The following is a 20028-nucleotide window of genomic DNA, read 5'->3' as shown; positions in this document are numbered from 1 at the left end:
TTTCGGTGTCCCGAATGGATTCGGTGATATCACGGATGGATTCGGAAGGGCAACAAACCACGTCCGATGAAGCGACTGCCACATAAGCAAGAGTTTTCATAATATCTTTTTGAAACTTTTCTTTTTCTAAATGCTTATCAGTAAAGTTGGAAAAATTAAATTATAACCTTTCTCCAGCACATTTAATAAACACTCTCTCTTTTGGCAAATTAATTTCAGCACCAATAGTATGTAAGAAAGGTCTACCAAATATAATAGGACAAAATGCATCTTGGGAGCAACCAAATACAATAAAATCAGCGGGATACTTAATCTTTCCTACTAATACTTTAACATCTCTTACCATACCAAGAGGACAAATAACATCTTTATTAGCAAGTTGAATAGTTATACATGTTTCCCCCATGTGTAAGAGATAAATATCAGGCTTGATTTAGATACGTGCTCCAATATCACAAATACCATGATAACATGAAGTACGGGTAAACTGATTGTCATGGATATTTCAATACATATGCTTAAACAAGTTTGTGAATGAAAATGTCGGCACCCGAGGATTCGGTTAGCCATGGAAAGTGAAAGATAAAGGTGGATGTAGAGCATATGCCATGATTAAAAGATCCATGAATAAGATTTATACTAGTTACTAGGGGCAAGACTATTAACTGATCCCATCAAGAAAATGGAAAAGTGTTTGGTAAAAATCAAACTTCATGCTCATCTTGTCATTTAACAATTTATCTTCGTGTAACTAGTTGCTCTATGAGAGTTTACCTTCAGTACAAAGGCAAAGTAAAAGAAAAATAAAGCTGGTAAAAAGCCAAGCATAGAAGTGATCTATACTTATAGACACACATGAAACATTGTTCACTTGTCCAACATGCAATGGTTAGTATTGTTCAAATGGTAAGAGGTAATTGCTAGAGTTTCTATTATATGAAGTTCATGTTTCTATGATTGTTGGGTCAGAGATCTTACATTACAATTGAATATGCATAAGTTGATGATGCAATGCTTGTATTTATTTTATCAACCATAAGCTCATTGATGCATGATATGATCTATTCTCTTATTTGCTCGGGGACAAGCAAAGCTTTAAGCTTGGGGAAGTTGATACATGCATTTTACATAATCATTACTGCTACATATATGAGTAGTTTTCATTGTTATATACCAGCATACATCTTTATTTATGCATTTTTAGTTGATTTCCGAGACTTTCCTACAAAGTCCCCTTCTGGGAGGCAAAAACCTCCTTCTTCGTTTTTTATCTGTTTGAGTGCTTTCTAGGTCGCTAAAAATCGAGGCAAAAATACCTGTTCAGTTTTTCACTTGGAGAAGGACCGTGAGCAAAAGAACCACGCGAGCACAGTCATTTGGGCCTCGAGCATCACCTCGGACCCCCTTTATCCTAGAACCTCCGTTTCGCCAGAAAACCTAAGCCATATTTTTCCCGAGATTTATTGAGACATCGACAGAGGCGAAAGTCCTCTCCTACTACGGGAGAGGGCAGATCCTGCTGCACCGGTGCCTCAGGTGAAGGGGAAATCGAAGCCATCGATATCCCTACTCCTCCTTGGCTTGTGCGGAGGCATCACCAATCAACATCTTCACCAGCACCATCACCACCACCATCTCCATCTACGAGATCGATGTCATCCCCCTCATAGTTTGTGTTGAATTGAACCCCATATATTGTTTTTAGTGCTATTGCATGTTTGTGATTGGTACTTCTTCGTTATTTGGTAGGGAGATTACATATTCAGATTGTGTTGTAATCATTATGCCTCTATCATGTTTGACACTTGTGAGTAGTTCCCCACGTTCCTGAGGGCATAGGATGATGTGGCTATGATTCTATATGATGTGCAATGAGTATTTGATCAAGTTTTCTATCTTTTATGTTGTTCTATGATGGTTTTATGGAAACGTCTACAACATATTACTTCACCTATATGGGCTCATAGGGTTGCAATTTAGTGTAATGCATTAGTGTTGGAAGGGACGGACTGCCAGAAACATTTTTCAATAATATAGGTTGCATTAGAAGGGTTTATGTCAGGGACTAATGATCTTTTTTTTAGAAACACAGTACAAACGTAGACGCTCACATACACGCGCATACACTCACCCCTATGAATGCACACACACACACCCTACCCCTATGAGCACCTCCGAAAGACTGAGCTGGCGGATTGGATCTTGAAATTGACGAAGTCACGATAGGCGCCTCCCTGTCGACGGGAATGTCGCCTCCCACTGAATGAATATTCTGCCTTTATGAGACACATAGATGTCAAACCTGGGGTTTGAACTCTGGTGGGCTGGGGGTACAACCACCCACATAAACACCCAACCTCAGGTTCGTTCTCTGGGACTAATGATCTTATTGCTATGATGGGACATTTATGTCTTAATGATTCCTATACTTGCACATAAATATGGCTCTAGGACCCATCATAAGGGGTGTGTTTACACATATCTATGGCTGCACCTAATTAGGGGCGGAGCCTAAATTAGGTGCAGCCATAGATATGTGCAAACACACTCCTTATGATGTTGTGTAGAACTCAGATGTCAGTAAATCCATGACGCTCTCGGGAACTTTTGTCTCATATAAGCACACACTTGAGCTTGTCCTCTTGCTGCATAGAGGATTGGGATTTTCTCTCATCGAGAGCTTTACTTATTTTCCAGTTAATTTCCACACTTTATTTTTATTGCAAACTATACACCCAAAATACCAAAACTGCTACTTTATTATTATTGTTCTCGATTCTGCTAACCAATATCTTCAGCTTCTCGTGGTTTCGACAACCTTTCTTGTTAAGAAGTAGTACAACTGATCTCCTGCACTTGGGAGCCATCAAGACACTTTTCTGGCGCCGTTGCCGGGAGCATAGCGCTATTGGTAAGTGAATGGTAAGAAAGATTTTACTTTTTATTATTATTTAATATCTGTCTCATCATGGGTATGTGCTTGCGCGTGACGGGGCTTGCAACGGCGCCAGAAAAGTAGCTGCTTGTGACGGTAAAGCACACGTCCGTTGGGAACCCCAAGAGGAAGGTATGATGCGTACAGCAGCGAGTTTTCCCTCAGTAAGAACCCAAGGTTATCGAACCAGTAGGAGATGAAGGCCACGTGAAGGTTGTTGGTGAAGGAGTGTAGTGTGGCGCAACACCAGGGATTCCGGCGCCAACGTGGAACCTGCACAACACAATCAAAATACTTTGCCCCAACTTAACGAGTGAGGTTGTCAATCTCACCGGCTTGCTGAAAACAAAGGATTAAACGTATGGTGTGGAGAATGATGTTTGCTTGCAAAGAACAACAGAGAACAATGATTGCAGTAGGTTGTATTTCAGATGTAAAAGAATGGACCGGGGTCCACAGTTCACTAGTGGTGTCTCTCCAATAAGATAAATAACATGTTGGATTGACAAATTACAGTTGGGCAATTGACAAATAGAGAGGGCATAACAATGCACATACATATCATGATGACTACTAAGAGATTTACTTAGGGCATTACGACAAAGAACATAGACCGCCATCCAACATGCATCTATGCCTAAAAAGTCCACCTTCGGGTTAGCATCCGCACCCCTTCCAGTATTAAGTTGCAAACAACACACAATTGCATTAACTACTGTGCGTAATGTAAACAATACAAATATCCTTAGACAAAGCATTGATGTTTTATCCCTAGTGGCAACAGCACATCCACAACCTTAGAACTTTCTCATCACTCGTCCCGCATTCAATGGAGGCATGAACCCACTATCTAGCATAAATACTCCCTCTTGGAATTACAAGTATCAACTTGGCCAGAGCCTCTACTGGCAACGGAGAGCATGCAAGATCATAAACAACACATATATGATAGATCGATAATCAACTTGACATAGTATTCCATATTCATCGGATCCCAACAAACACAACATGTAGCATTACAAATAGATGATCTTGATCATGATAGGCAGCTCACAAGATCTAAACATGATGGCACAATAGGAGAAGACAACCATCTAGCTACTGCTATGGACCCATAGTCCAAGGATGAACTACTCACGCATCAGTCCGGAGGCGGGCATGGTGATGTAGAGCCCTCCGATGATGATTCCCCTCTCCGGCAGGGTGCCGGAGGAGATCTTCAGAACCCCCGAGATGGGGTTGATGGCGGCGGCGTCTCTGGAACTTTTCTCGTATTTTGGCTCTCGGTACTAGCGCTTTCCGATACGAAGGAATATATAGGCGAAGAGGCAGCGTCGGGGGAGCCAGGAGGTGGGCTCCCCACACCTGGGCGCGCCAGGGGGTGATGCTGCGCCGCCCTATGGGGTGGCCCCCCTGCTGGCCGTCTCCGACTCTTCTTCGATGTTCTGGAACCCTCCGTGGAAAATAGGGCCGTGGGCTTTTGTTTCGTCCAATTCCGAGAATATTTCCTGTGTAGGATTTCTGAAACCAAAAACAGCAGAAAACAGGAACTGGCGCTTCGGCATCTTGTTAATAGGTTAGTACCGGAAAATGCATCAAAATGATATAAAGTGTGAATAAATCATGTAAGTATTGTCATAAAACTAGCATGGAACATAATAAATTATAGATACGTTGGAGACGTATCAAGCATCCCCAAGCTTAGTTCCTACTCGCCCTCGAGTAGGTAAACGATAAAAAGAATAATTTCTGAAGTGACATGCTACCATCATAATCTTGATCAATACTATTGTAAAGCATATGAGATGAATGAAGTGACTCAAAGCAATGGTCTATAGTTTGTTAACAAATAGATAATGAAAACAACTGAATCATATAGCAAAAAACTTTTCATGAATAGTACTTTCAAGACAAGCATCAAAAAGTCTTGCATAAGAGTTAACTCATAAAGCAATAGATTCTTAATAGAAGGTTTTGAAGCAACACAAAGGAAGATTTAAGTTTCAGCAAGTTGCTTTCAACTTTCAACATGTATATCTCATGGATAATTGTCAACACAAAGTAATATGATGAGTGCCATAAGCAAGCATGTAAGAATCAATGCACACAGTTGACACAAGTGTTTGCTTCTAAGATAGAAAGAAGTAGGTAAACTAACTCAACATAAAGTAAAAGAAAGGCCCTTCGCAGAGGGAAGCAGGGATTAAATCATGTGCTAGAGCTTTTCAAGTTTTGAAATCATATAGAGAGCATAAAAGTAAAGTTTTGAGAGGTGTTTGTTGTTGTCAACGAATGGTAGTGGGCACTCTAACCCCCTCGTCAAACAGACTTTCAAAGAGCGGCTCCCATGAAGGACGTTATCTCTACCAGGAAGGTAGATCATCCCTCTTCTCTTTTGTTTACACATGTACTTTAGTTTCATTTATGGATGACACTCCTCCCAACCTTTTTCTTTCACAAGCCATGGCTAACCGAATCCTCGGGTGCTTTCCAACATTTCACATACCATAGAGGAGTGTCTATTTGCAAAATTAAGTTGCTTACTAATGAATCAGGGCAAAACATGTGAAGAGAATTATTAATGAAAGTTAATTAATTGGGGCTGGGAACCCCGTTGCCAGCTCTTTTTGCAAAATTATTGGATAAGCGGATGTGCCACTAATCCATTGGTGAAAGTCTGCCCAACAAGATTGAAAGATAAAACACCACATACTTCCTCATCAGCTATAAAACATTGACACAAGTAAGAGATAATAACTTTTGAATTGTTTAAAGGTAGCACATGAAGTATTTACTTGGAATGGCAGAAAAATACCACATAGTAGGTAGTTATGGTGGACACAAATGGCATAGGTTTTGGATCAAGGTTTTGGATGCACGAGAAGCATTCCCTCTCAGTACAAGGCTTTGGCTAGCAAGGTTGTTTCAAGCAACACAATTATGAACCGGTACAGCAAAACTTACATAAGAACATATTGCAAGCATTATAAGACTCTACACTGTCTTCCTTGTTGCTCAAACACTTTTACCAGAAAATATCTAGACCTTAGAGAGACCAATCATGCAAACCAAATTTCAACAAGCTCTACGATAGTTCTCCACTAATAGGGTTAAACTACATGATGCAAGAGCTTAAACATGATCTACTTGAGAGCTGTTGACGTCAGAAACCCACTGGCGGGCAGAGACGGGCAACACCGTAGAGCCGGGAACAACTAGGGCTGCGGCTGGCCCCAGTCCCTCTGAGCGACGGCCCGCAAAGCCTCCTGGTCGCACGCACCGATGTTTATCACAAGGGCGTGCCACCTGACCTATACCCGGTCGGGAAGGTGTGGATGATGCCTCGCTTAGTTTCCTGCAGGGCACACACGTAAACGTTAAATACGAGCCTCGATCGGCTCTCAGAGTTATCCCGTGAATCGGCTCAAAGAGCCGATCCACCCATGATTTAGACGAGGTGTCCGAATATATGGTGGTCCTGCTTGATCAAGGTAAAGCTAATGAGATCTACGACGATGTGGGGTTTTCACCGCATAATCGGATCGTCCTACTCCAGAGTTGGGCCTCGCGGCCACGCACGGTGATCGTAAGCCGATCCTAAACAAGGCCTAAAAACCAACACGAGGTTGATCCTCGGAACATCCTGCTTAGGGCCAACGAACGACACCCTACGTGCCGCCTGGATCCTCCCCCCTTTGTAAGGCCTAACTATTGCAGATATTAAACTAATCCTTGTAGAACAAGGAGCAATCGTAACGGATCAGATCTACCAAACTATGATCAAGCGGGGTGCCGCCCCTACACCTAAGTTAGGCGTAAGGGCGGCTAGACATGCAAGGGTTGCACTACGAAAGCATGTAATATGAAGAACAATGCTAACCCTAACATGTCTAAGATAACTACGTTGCTCGCCATCAAAAAGGCTTCGATACGAGCAACGCATGAACAACGTAGGCAGGCTTGTGCTGCCTAGATCGCAAGATGCGATCTAGGCAGCATGACGCTTACCGGTAGAAACCCTCGAGACGAAGGAGTTGGCGATGCGCCGAGATTTGTTTGTGGTTGAACGTTGGTTGTTGTTTATTCCATAAACCCTAGGTACATATTTATATTCCAGCGGACTTTCTAATGTGGGCGTGCACTAAACCGTGCACGAGATAAACTCTAACTTTTAATCTAGATACAATCTACTATAATTAAAGATACATGGGCAATCTGGCCCAACTCCACCGAACAGGGCCGCTTCAGAGATCCTCCACGTGTAATCTTCTAAGCCCATCTTGTTCGCGGCCCACCTCCTAATTTAGCCAAAATCTGGTGATAACACATGCCCCCCTGGTTTTGGTAATGATAATTTCAAAACCACTCTGTTTTTTCCTCGAAGGGTCATGTCGTGGCAGAGGAGAACCGTCGCAGTATGTTTCATCATGACGACTTGCCTTCCCAACTTCTCTGCACGATTAGACAGTTTTGGCACCACGCCCTCGAAAACTGTTCGCAAATTAAATCTCCATCCCCTTTATCTAACTGCATCGAACAGTTCTCCTCTTCGTCCTCCCCACATTAGTACTCCCAAAAAACCCTTCTGCGCACCATGTCTTCCTCTTCCTCGACCTCCTCTGAACTCTCCCTCGGGTCCTCCTCCTCCCGTGAGACGCCGCCGGACATTCGCGCACCAGAAGAATGGGACCTGGAGGACCACGCCTCCTCCATCTGGTCCGAGGACGATAAATCCTTGACCGAGTGGGGAGAGCGACCTCCGCTTCCTCGCCGACGGGGAATCGGAGGAGGAGAGCGATGACGATCGCTTCTCCTGGGACGACTTCACCTCCTCCGAGGAGGTGAAGGAGGAGGAGGAGGAGGAGGACGAAGACAGCTCCTCCGACGAGCCGCCGGCCAAACGCCGCCACCTCTGGCCCGGGAACCTCAGCGACGTTGACAGTGACGACGACGCTGACGAAGAGGACGAAGACGACGAGGGTCCTGCCGGCGGCCGCTGGAGCAGCGATGACGAGCCGGTAGGGAGCAGCGCCGACAGTGGCGATGACGGCGACGACGACGACGAGGGCAGCAGCGGCCCCTAGATAGGATCTTAGTATAGGGCCAGCAGTAGCAGACGGGGCAATGTATCCCCTAGCATTTTCTTTTGAGAGCAATCAGCTCTTCTGTGTAAGAAATCCGGTTTATCAATGAAGAAATTCCCCAACTTTGATTTTGCCGATTCCCTTTATGACAATTTAGCCGATTGTCTTTCGTACTAGTTCTGCCGACTGCCAAATTGGTCGATGCCCAATAAGCCGATAGCATCGCATCGGTTTCTCACGATAAATTTAGAGATAGATCCATCCGGACCCAAACTCCTGGCCAAACAAGGCCAAGCCATAATCGTGTAAACCCTAGGCCTTTCAGACATTCTTCTGCCGTATCCTTTCCTTCCAGATCCTCTTTGCCTTCAGAAGAACCCTAGGACTGTTGCTGGATCAATTTAAACGCCGAAGTTGCCACTTCTGCAGGACAGGCATCACTTCTGTGGTGACGTTTTATAATCCTGCCCTGTTCTCTTTCAGCAACCATTGCTCAAAATCAAACTGAGATGCAAAGCCAACCGATTTTAGCAAAATCGGCTTTCCTATAGCAACGGACCTCTCGTAGCAAGTTGCCCCCCGAGCCTCAGCCAGGGTGGAAATAATGATGAAGACCCGTAATTCGGGCAAACAGGCCCGGGCTCGACCATGTCCGAGAGTGCTATCGTGCGTGGCCAATCAATTGATCACCTTTCATCCGTTGACAGTTTATACGACCGATTCAGCGAGGCTAGTAATCTGGCGCTGAGTAGGTGCCCTCAACATAGTTCTGGGCTTGTCGCTGGATCGTCTTGCATCCTGAAACTGATAATTTTGCAACATCAGCACCATTCTTCAGGCAAGTTGTGATGCAGAGTTAGCCGATTCCAACGAAATCGGCTCCCCAGAACAGAGAACCTTCAAGGTGAGTTGCCCCCCGGGCCTCAACCGGGGCGAGAATAGCAGTGAGCCGACCACGTTGATCATCCTCGGTTTCCCATTCGTAATGCAATTTCAGGGCGAATCGCCCTCCCCCGAGCTTTTTCAGTTCAAACCTTGCGCCTTGCTGATCAGATCGGCTCATTAACTTCGGCAGGCTGCAGCAATCTTCCGGTGAAGATGCCCCCGCACTTCTGACGCCCTCCAACCCTGGGCGCAACATCCCCTTGACTTGTACATTTATGCTGCCCTTGCCGATCTTGGAGACTTGCGAATGGGAACTAGGGGTCCTTGAAGGGAAGATCCACTCCTTGCTCCATTGATCCTTAAGTCGATGTCTGCACATCGGCTATGCGTAAATTTTTTGAATTTTCGGCCGGTTTGTAAATCGGCCCCATACTCCAATATAGACCCACTGCATATCCTCGTGTTTTATCCACCTGGGTGCCCCCCCAAGCCGATTCTGTCAAAGAATTTGATGGTATCGGCTCTGTTGGATAACATGTCACACCCAAGCAGAATGGATGGTGGGTGAGGATAATTTTGGCCGATTGCTGGAATCGGCCTCCATGTTGCTTGTTCGATGGAGGTTTTGTAATGCCCCTTCATAAATTTTTGGGGCCGATCACAAGGATCAGCCTCGCCATGTTTATCCATCGGCATTTGCTTTGTTACACGGTCAGGCCGTTGGATAACACCAGCCTAACCCCGTTCTTCGTCACGTCGATGCGCTCACAGTCGTCCAAATTGATACCTGAGAGCGGCTCTTGGCCTGATGTCTCCCAAATGTCCATGCCGGCTGTTGAAACTTCGACTGAATCATCTGCACGGACGACTTCTACTTCATCTCCATCCCACTGTATCAGGCATTGGTGCATCATGGATGGAATGCAACAGTTGGCGTGGATCCAATCTCTCCCTAGTAGGACAACGTAGGTACTCTTACTGTCGACGATAAAGAACGTCGTAGGAACAGTTTTTCTTCCTACGGTCAGATCCACATTCAGAACACCTTGCGCGTCAGATGCTTGGCCGTTGAAATCGCTCAGCGTTACGTTGGTCTTGATCAGATCCGAGCTGGAGCGTCCCAACCGACGTAGCATGGAGTATGGCATAATGTTGACTGCCGCTCCGGTGTCTACTAACATCTTGTTGACAGGCTGCCCATTGATGTAGCCTCGCAAGTACAGGGCCTTCAGATGCCTGTAACTTCTTTCCTTTGGCTTCTCAAAGATGACCGGTCGTGGGCCGCAGTCTAATTGTGCCACAGGTGCTTCATACAATCTTGGAGCGCTAAACTGAGTTGGAAGAATGAAGACCATGTTTGTGCCAGCCGATGTACCATCATCGGCTTTCCTCTGCTTGGGGCGCCACTCTTTTCTTTGTGGCCGACCTTCTTCGTCCAGGGTTCGCCGGATTTTGGCGGCCAGATCAGGCCGTGCCTTCCTTAGTGTGTGCAGGTACATCCTTTCAGCTTCTTCCAACCCACGCAGACGCTGAACCCTTCGCTTTTGGGAACGGCTGAGCCCATCAGGGCACCACCTGGGCCGATGATATTTATTTCCTTCATCATCGTCCTCTAGTTCCTCGAGATCTTCCACCCGAGCGGGCTCAGTATGCTTGCTCCGAGGTGGGAGAGGTCCTAGACGCTCGAACACGGACACGTTAGCGGCGTCCTTCTTCCTCTATTTGCATTCTGGGCAGTTCTCGATTGTTGGCAATCGGCTCATTCCTGAGTCCCAGCAATGTTTGAAGAACGGACAGCTCCAGTGCCTATCCATGTTATCCTGCCCCCTTGACCTTCCTTCAGTGCGACGATTGTACCCGGCGTCGCTTCTATCATGTCGACGGTACCTCCTGGCCTCTGCATCAGACCGACAATTCCTTTCATCATCTACGTCGTAGTGCCGACGTCGGTCGTGCTGGTGCTCATATTTGTGGAGGAGGCGCTCGGAGAGCGGACGCTGATATCGCACGCGTCTTATTCCCTCCCCTGTCAGGTACCGCCTGTCATCATCTCGGGGCCGGTCGCGTGGATCAGCCTCCTCTTCATCGTTGCCACGGGAGTGGCTGCCTTCTGCTTCATCTTTGCCATGGCTTGCAAGCCCTGCCATGTTGACACCAAAGGAGGACTTCGGCTGGCCTATGGAGTGGCTGAGATCCACCATGTTGACGCCAGGCGACGGACTTGAGTCTCTAGCGAGCTTGATATCGTGCGGCCGGGTCTTCTCAGAGGAGCCGATGAGTTCGGCTTTGAGGGTTGCCTTGATCTCGTCATGTTTCCTTTTGAGCTCCTCGGGCAGATCCTCGTACTTCAGCGACCTGGTGCGTTCTTCTGACGGGGCGGACAGGTCCACTCCATCGAGCGCGCCTTCAGGTGTGAAACCCTTCCACCTGACGCCATGGGAGCGGGTTCGGTGGAAGGAGCCGATGAGTTCGGCTTCGAGGACTGCCTTGATTTCGTCATGTTTCTTCTTGAGCTCATCAGGCAGGTCCTCGTACGTGACCGGAGTGTCTTCCGCCATCTCGGATGTAGATGGCGATGTTGTGGATGTTGAAGGTCGTCCCACCGGGCGTGCCAGAATGTGTTGACGTCAGAAACCCACTGGCGGGCAGAGACGGGCAACACCGTAGAGCCGGGAACAACTAGGGCTGCGGCTGGCCCCAGTCCCTCTGAGCGACGGCCCGCAAAGCCTCCTGGTCGCACGCACCGATGTTTATCACAAGGGCATGCCACCTGACCTATACCTGGTCAGGAAGGTGTGGATGATGCCTCGCTTAGTTTCCTGCAGGGCACACACGTAAACGTTAAATACGAGCCTCGATCGGCTCTCGAGTTATCCCGTGAATCGGCTCAAAGAGCCGATCCACCCATGATTCGGACGAGGTGTCCGAATATATGGTGGTCCTGCTTGATCAAGGTAAAGCTAATGAGATCTACGACGATGTGGGGTTTTCACCGCATAATCGGATCGTCCTACTCCAGAGTTGGGCCTCGCGGCCACGCACGGTGATCGTAAGCCGATCCTAAACAAGGCCTAAAAACCAACACGAGGTTGATCCTCGGAACATCCCGCTTAGGGCCAACGAACGACACCCTACGTGCCGCTGGATCCTCCCCCGTTTGTAAGGCCTAACTATTGCAGATATTAAACTAATCCTTGTAGAACAAGGAGCAATCGTAACGGATCAGATCTACCAAACTATGATCAAGCGGGTGCCGCCCCTACACCTAAGATAGGCGTAAGGGCGGCTAGACATGCAAGGGTTGCACTACGAAAGCATGTAATATGAAGAACAATGCTAACCCTAACATGTCTAAGATAACTACGTTGCTCGCCATCAAAAAGGCTTCGAGTACGAGCAACGCATGAACAACGTAGGCAGGCTTGTGCTGCCTAGATCGCAAGATGCGATCTAGGCAGCATGACGCTTACCGGTAGAAACCCTCGAGACGAAGGAGTTGGCGATGCGCCGAGATTTGTTTGTGGTTGAACGTTGGTTGTTGTTTATTCCATAAACCCTAGGTACATATTTATAGTCCAGCGGACTTTCTAATGTGGGCGTGCACTAAACCGTGCACGAGATAAACTCTAACTTTTAATCTAGATACAATCTACTATAATTAAAGATACATGGGCAATCTGGCCCAACTCCACCGAACAGGGCCGCTTCAGAGATCCTCCACGTGTAATCTTCTAAGCCCATCTTGTTCGCGGCCCACCTCCTAATTTAGCCAAAATCTGGTGATAACAAGAGCTCAAAACAATTACCAAGTATCAAATTATTCAAGACAATATACCAATTACCACATGAAGCATTTTCTGTTTCCAAACAAATAACAATAAATGCAGCGGCTTTAAGCTCGCCATGAACATTAAAAGTAAAACGAAGAACACCAGTGTTCAAATGAAAAAAACGGAGCGTGTCTCTCTCCCACACAAGCATGTTAGGATCCGATTTATTCAGAGAATGAAAATAACAAAACGAAAATAAAACACACAAACGCTCCAAGTAAAGCACATAAGGTGTGACGGAATAAAAATATAGTTTCACTAAAGGTGACTTGATAAATTTTTGATGAAAAAGGGGATGCCTTGGGCATCCCCAAGCTTAGATGCTTGAGTCTTCTTGAAATATGCAGGGATGAACCACGGGGGCATCCCCAAGCTTAGACTTTTCACTCTTCTTGATCATATTATATCATCCTCCTCTCTTGATCCTTGAAAACTTCCTCCACACCAGACTCAAAACAATCTCATTAGAGGGTTAGTGCATAATCAAAAATTCACATGTTCAGCGAGGACAAAATCATTCCCAACACTTCTGGACATTACCCAAGGCTACTGAAATTTAATGGAGCAAGGAAACCCACTCAAACCCAGTAAAAGAGGCAATGCGAAATAAAAGTCAGAATCTGTCAAAACAGAACAGTCCGTAACGACGAATTTTTTCGAGGTACTTAACATGCTCAGATGAAAAAGCTAAAATTGAATGAAAGTTGCCTACATATCTGAGGATTACTCATGAATTTTTTCAAGATTTTACGAATTTCCTACAGATAGAACAGCTCAAATTCGTTACAGCTAAAAATCTGTTTCTGCGCAGAAATCCAAATCTAGTATCAACTTTCTATCAAAGACTTTACTTGGCACAATAATGCAATAAAGTAAAGATACAAAGGTATTGCTACAGTAGTAACAAGCACCTTGACTCAAATATAAAACAAAAATTGTAGAAATAAAATAATGGGTTGTCTCCCATAAGCGCTTTTCTTTAACGCCTTTCAGCTAGGCGCAGAAAGTGAAAATCAAGTACCATCAAGAGAAGAACTATTAACATTATTACCACGGGCTTTACGCCTACCCCTCTTACTCTTATTCTTACTCTTTGGTCTAGGGAATACATGACCGCCTCCGGGTGTAGATGTAAAATTTAGAGTGCCTTTCCCCACATCTGTGGTTGCTCCCAAGAGTTTCAGCAGGGATCTTCCAAGTTTGATTTATCCTATCCCTACACATTCAATAACGAGATAATCAGTGGATACCGTTCTTCCAAGAAAGGTTGTGAACACACCTTCAGCTATTCCCTTAGGAATTATAACAGAGTTATCAGTAAGAGTTATTCCTTCTCCACCTTCAGTAAGTCCCCAAAGTGTCAAAGATTCATAAATACTTTTAGGCATAAGGCAAAACTCAGACATAATATCACAACGGGCATAAAAAGTTTCACCACAAATAGTAACCTTAATAGTAGGGACCCACATTGAAGGTTCAAAGTTTATAGGAACATAATCATAATATTCACGAATCTGATTATACCCTTCTTTTAAACAAGATATATTTGTCTCGAGAGTGTTTAATCTATTATGAATACTAGCAAAAGATGAATCAAACTTATTAGCTGAGCTAGATGATGCAACCAATTTTTTCATGGCATTAAGAGCTTGATCCTCATCACAATGAAGGAAATCTTCTCCACTACAGCATCCAAGGCATATCTATAGTGAAGAGTAAGCCCAAAATAAAAGTTACTAAGAAGCCTGCTTAGAGTCATTTTAGGTTCTGTTTACTATAAGAATCAAAAATTCTAGACCAAGCTTCTTTAAAACTCTCCTCATCCCCTTGTTTAAAAGTAAAGATCAATTCCTCAGGTGATAGAGTAACAAGTACAGGACTAGACATGATAAATAAATTAAATGCAAGTAACTAATTTTTTTGTGTTTTTGATATAAAGAAAGCAAACAAGACAGAAAATAAATAAAGCAAGACAATAAACAAAGTGAAGAGATTGGGTGTGAGAGACTCCCCTTGCAGCGTGTCTTGATCTCCCCGGCAACGGCGCCAGAAAAGTAGCTGCTTGCGCGTGACGGGGCTTGCAAAGGCGCCAGAAAAGTAGTTGCTTGTGACGGTAAAGCACACGTCCGTTGGGAACCCCAAGAGGAAGGTATGATGCGTACAACAGCGAGTTTTCCCTCAGTAAGAAACCAAGGTTATCGAACCAGTAGGAGATGAAGGCCACGTGAAGGTTGTTGGTGAAGGAGTGTAGTGCGGCGCAACACCGGGGATTCCGGCGCCAACGTGGAACCTGCACAACACAATCAAAATACTTTGCCCCAACTTAACAGTGAGGTTGTCAATCTCACCGGCTTGCTGAAAACAAAGGATTAAACATATGGTGTGGAGAATGATGTTTGCTTGCAAAGAACAACAGAGAACAATGGTTGCAGTAGGTTGTATTTCAGATGTAAAAGAATGGACCGGGGTCCACAGTTCACTAGTGGTGTCTCTCCAATAAGATAAATAACATGTTGGGTGAACAAATTACAGTTGGGCAATTGACAAATAGAGAGGGCATAACAATGCACATACATATGATGAAGACTACTATGAGATTTACTTAGGGCATTACGACAAAGAACATAGACCGCCATCCAGCATGCATCTATGCCTAAAAAGTCCACCTTCGGGTTAGCATCTGCACCCCTTCCAGTATTAAGTTGCAAACAACGGACAATTGCATTAAGTACCGTGCGTAATGTAAACAATACAAATATCTTTAGACAAAGCATTGATGTTTTATCCCTAGTGGCAACAGCACATCCACAACCTTAGAACTTTCATCGTCATCGTCCCAGCATTCAATGGAGGCATGAACCCACTATCTAGCATAAATACCCCCTCTTGGAATTACAAGTATCAACTTGGCCGCAGCCTCTACTAGCAACGGAGAGCATGCAAGATCATAAACAACACATATATGATAGATCGATAATCAACTTGACATAGTATTCCATATTCATCGGATCCCAACAAACACAACATGTAGCATTACAAATAGATGATCTTGATCATGATAGGCAGCTCACAAGATCTAAACATGATGGCACAATAGGAGAAGACAACCATCTAGCTACTGCTATGGACCCATAGTCCAAGGATGAACTACTCACGCATCAGTCCGGAGGCGGGCATGGTGATGTAGAGCCCTCCGGTGATGATTCCCCTCTCCGGCAGGGTGCCGGAGGAGATCTTCAGAACCCCCGAGATGGGGTTGACGGCGGCGGCGTCTCTGGAACTTTTCTCGTATTTTGGTTCTCGGGACTAGGGTTTTCCGATACGAAGGAATATATAGGCGAAGAGGCAGCGTCGGGGGAGCCACGAGGTGGGCTCCCCACACCTGGGCGCGCCAGGGGGTGGGGCCGCGCCGCCCTATGGGGTGGCCCCCCCTGGCCGTCTCCGACTCTTCTTCGATGTTCTGGAACCCTCCGTGGAAAATAGGGCCGTGGGCTTTTGTTTCGTCCAATTCGAGAATATTTCCTGTGTAGGATTTCTGAAACCAAAAACAGCAGAAAACGAGAACCGGCGCTTCGGCATCTTGTTAATAGGTTAGTACCGGAAAATGCATCAAAATGATATAAAGTATGAATAAATCATGTAAGTATTGTCATAAAACTAGCATGGAACATAAGAAATTATAGATACGTTGGAGACGTATCAGTATGTCTAGCCGTGAAGAGATTGAATAATTTTTTATAATTATCCTTATGCTCACTCTGTTAAAGAAAATGAAGAGAAACTACCTGAATCTAAGGTGGCGTTTCAAATTCCTATTGCTATTGCCAAGTAAGCTATAAAACTAACCTTCACAGGTGAATGGATCGTAGCGAACAAGAGGGGGGGGTGAATGGACGCTACGTCAAGTTTTAGTCTTTTTCAATTTTAGCGGTGCAGAAGGTAAAGGTGATTGCTTTAGTGGTGTCGGTGTTCCTACAATGATCCTAGACAAGTGCAACAAGCAAAGGAACAAACAAGATAGTAAGAGTAAGGAGCGGGACAACCGGATGGCGTGGAGACGAGGCGAGGTTTGTTTCCCGCAGTTCCTCTCACAAAAGAGAGTACATCTGCGTTGAGGAGGTGCTAGCCTCACACAAGAGGCTAGGCGGCCACACCACGAAGGAAGGCCTCACCTTCTTCCTCGAGAGAGCTCCACGAAGGGGCTCCCCCTTCTCCACTATGGCACCGGTCGAGGCGGTGATTCCTTCACAAGGTTGGGGCGAGCTCCACACCACAAGGAGGCTCCCAACAACCTATGGGGCTAGCACAACACCAAGGTAGCCTCCATATGTGCACTTTCTCCAAGATCCCACTATAGGGACCATATCACCAAGATCCACTAAGGACTAGCAAGTATTGGTGAAATCTCTCTTGGTAGAACTATAGATCGGGGTCTCCTCCACCACTCCTCAAAATTTGGGGAAGATTGGTTGGATGGTTGGGGACATCCTCAAGGTTTAAGCTCAGCAACAATGGAGGAGAGAGAGAGAGAGAGGAGAGATAAAAACGAGTTGGGGAAGAAGGGCCCTTTAAATAGGCCCTCCCAAATCCAACCGTTATGTCCAGTTTTTGCCTAAGCGGTACTACCGCTTTGGGTAAGCGGTACTACCGCTCTGAGTTCAAAATCCCACAGATCTTGTCCACATGGACACAGAGCGGTACTACCGCTCGAGGTACCGCAATGGGGTCCAAATCTTACTGGATCCAAAGCGGTACCACAGCGGTACCAAAGCGGTACTGCCGTAACTAGTTACGGTACTTGAACGGTACCATGGGCGGTACTACCGCTTGCAAGCGGTACTACCGCTCCAGTGCACCGCAGGTACCGTAACTCGTACTGTGGGTCAAATCCAGCGCAGAACTTTAGAGCGGTACCGTGGGTGGTACCAGTAGGGGTAGTGGTACTACCGCTACTGGTACCGGTAGTACCGGCCTGACAAAAAACAGATTTTCTCCCTTTTTTCTCTCCAACCATGTCACCTCGCGATACACACACAAAACCAGAAAACCTATAAGCTACGCTTCAGTCCTCCGATCTTGACGTGTCCAGCGAGGTCACCGTGCACTTGCAAATCTAACAAAGATACTCAAAGCACACGGTGAGATTATTCAAGTGTTGTCATCAAACACACAAAACCCGGGGTTTAGACTTTGCTCTTTCAATCTCCCCTTTTTGGTGTTTGATGACAACACAAGACTTTGCAAAAGCATATGATATTATGATGAGATACTTAGATTTGCAAAAGCTCGACGGAGCTCCCCCTAAACATGTGCATATTTTGAATATGTATTTGAATACAAATACACACGTCCTAGAGGCATAACTCCCCCTAGATTTTACAAACCAAGCACATATGCAACAAGGATACTTGACATGTTCAAATAGCATATGCGCAATATGGAGGCAACACAAGATCATGCAAGGAGTTTTGGGTGAGAATACCCAAACTCACCGTAAGATGGCTCCATAGAGTTGATGTAGCCACAGAAAAGATAAACAACGAGGATCAAAAGGCTACAATCAACGAAGGTCCCCATGCAAAAACCCATCCGAATAAGAACTTCTCCCCCTTTGGCATCGGAACACCAAAAAGGAGGGTAAGGAAACTATAAGGATGGTAAGAGAGAACACACAACCAAGCTCGCAAAAACCAAAAGGGAAACAAAGCTTGAATGAGACTCTCCAAAAACATGGAGAAAAAGATAACAAAGAGGAAGGACAAAAAGAAAGTCACAAAGAAACACGAAGAACCAAAAAACTCCTCAAGGAGGAGGTTGGTGGACGAAGCCACCGTGTAAGAAGATAGTAGTGTGAGGTCGCGTAGATATATCTAGGACTCACGACTACAACTCAACATGAAGCTCATTAGTCACTTATTTGACAAATAGCATATGTTTTGGATTTCTTTATGCATTATGGGGGGAGGGATAGCTCAATAAGTTTAAACCGCACTCCCCCTATGTTCATGTGTGCCTTTCATCTAGATATATAGTTTGAGAGCGGTATGTGCACACGACGGTAAGCAAAGTTCGATGGATCAATGATATTTATCTCATGCCTCAACTCAATGAAACGCTTCTCGTCCAAGGGCTTCGTGAAGAAGTCCGCCAATTGCTCCTTGGTGCCAATGAAGGATAGAACAATATCTCCGCGAGCAATGTGGTCTCGGATGAAGTGGTTCCTTATCTCAATGTGCTTCGTCTTGCCATGAAGAACCGGATTGTAGGCGATCTTGATTGCGCTCTCATTGTCACACAAAAGAGGCACCTTGCTATACTCGAGTCCATAATCCCGCAAGGTTTGCCTCATCCACAAGATTTGAGCACAACTACTTGCCGCGGCAACATACTCGGCTTCCGCGGTGGAGACGGAGACACAATTTTGCTTCTTCGAGGACCAACACACCAAGGATCTTCCCAGAAAGTGACAACCAAAGCAAAGTCCATGTCCCTTGGGTACCATAGTCTGAAGTGTGGGGTATCAACTAAATATCAAAAGATCCTTTTGACCGCCACAATGTGGCTTTCCTTCGGGCTTGCTTGAAACCGTGCACACATACCAACGCTTAACATTATATCCGGGCGAGAGACACAAAGGTAAAGAAGCGAACCTATCATCGAACGGTAGAGCTAAGGATCCACCGCCTTGCCGGTCTCGTCAAGGGAGAGTTGACACTTGAGATGCATCGGAGTTCTAATACCCTTGGCGTCCTTCATGTCGAATCGCTTGAGCATGTCTTGAAGGTACTTTGCTTGATTGATGAAGGTGCCTTGTTGTCGAGGGTGCTCCTCGGCAATGCCCTCCGATAGGGGCTTGGGGTTGATGGAATCCTGCAAGCTGACACGAGACATCGGTATACAGACAAGCGGGGAGAGCGATTTACCCAGGTTCGGGGCCCTCAATGAGGTAAAACCCTTACGTCCTGCCTGTCTGTTCTTTGATTATGATGAAAACAGGTTACAATGGGGTGCCGAATAGTTCGGCTGTGATCTCGTCGAGATGCTAGTTGCTAGGGTAACCTAGTTCTAGGCTTCTGTTGGCTATTGTTGCTAAGATTGATTGTGTTCCTCGGCAGCCCCTCTCCTGGCCTTTATATAGGAGGCTAGGTCTCAAGAGGTCTCACCGAGTACGACTAGGTTTACAGTAGTTTTAGATCCGATCTTTCCTTGTTCGATCGCTTCCTTGTCTTGCCCGTCAAGGAACCTTCGGTGCGCTGTCCCGGTGGCCCATCTCGCCTTCAGGTGTCTTCATGGG

This window comes from Lolium rigidum, chromosome 6 (genome assembly GCF_022539505.1).
Source record: "Lolium rigidum isolate FL_2022 chromosome 6, APGP_CSIRO_Lrig_0.1, whole genome shotgun sequence".
Classification (NCBI taxonomy): domain Eukaryota; kingdom Viridiplantae; phylum Streptophyta; class Magnoliopsida; order Poales; family Poaceae; genus Lolium; species Lolium rigidum.
The sequence above is the reverse complement of the archived record's forward strand: the minus strand, read 5'-3'. Positions refer to the sequence as shown.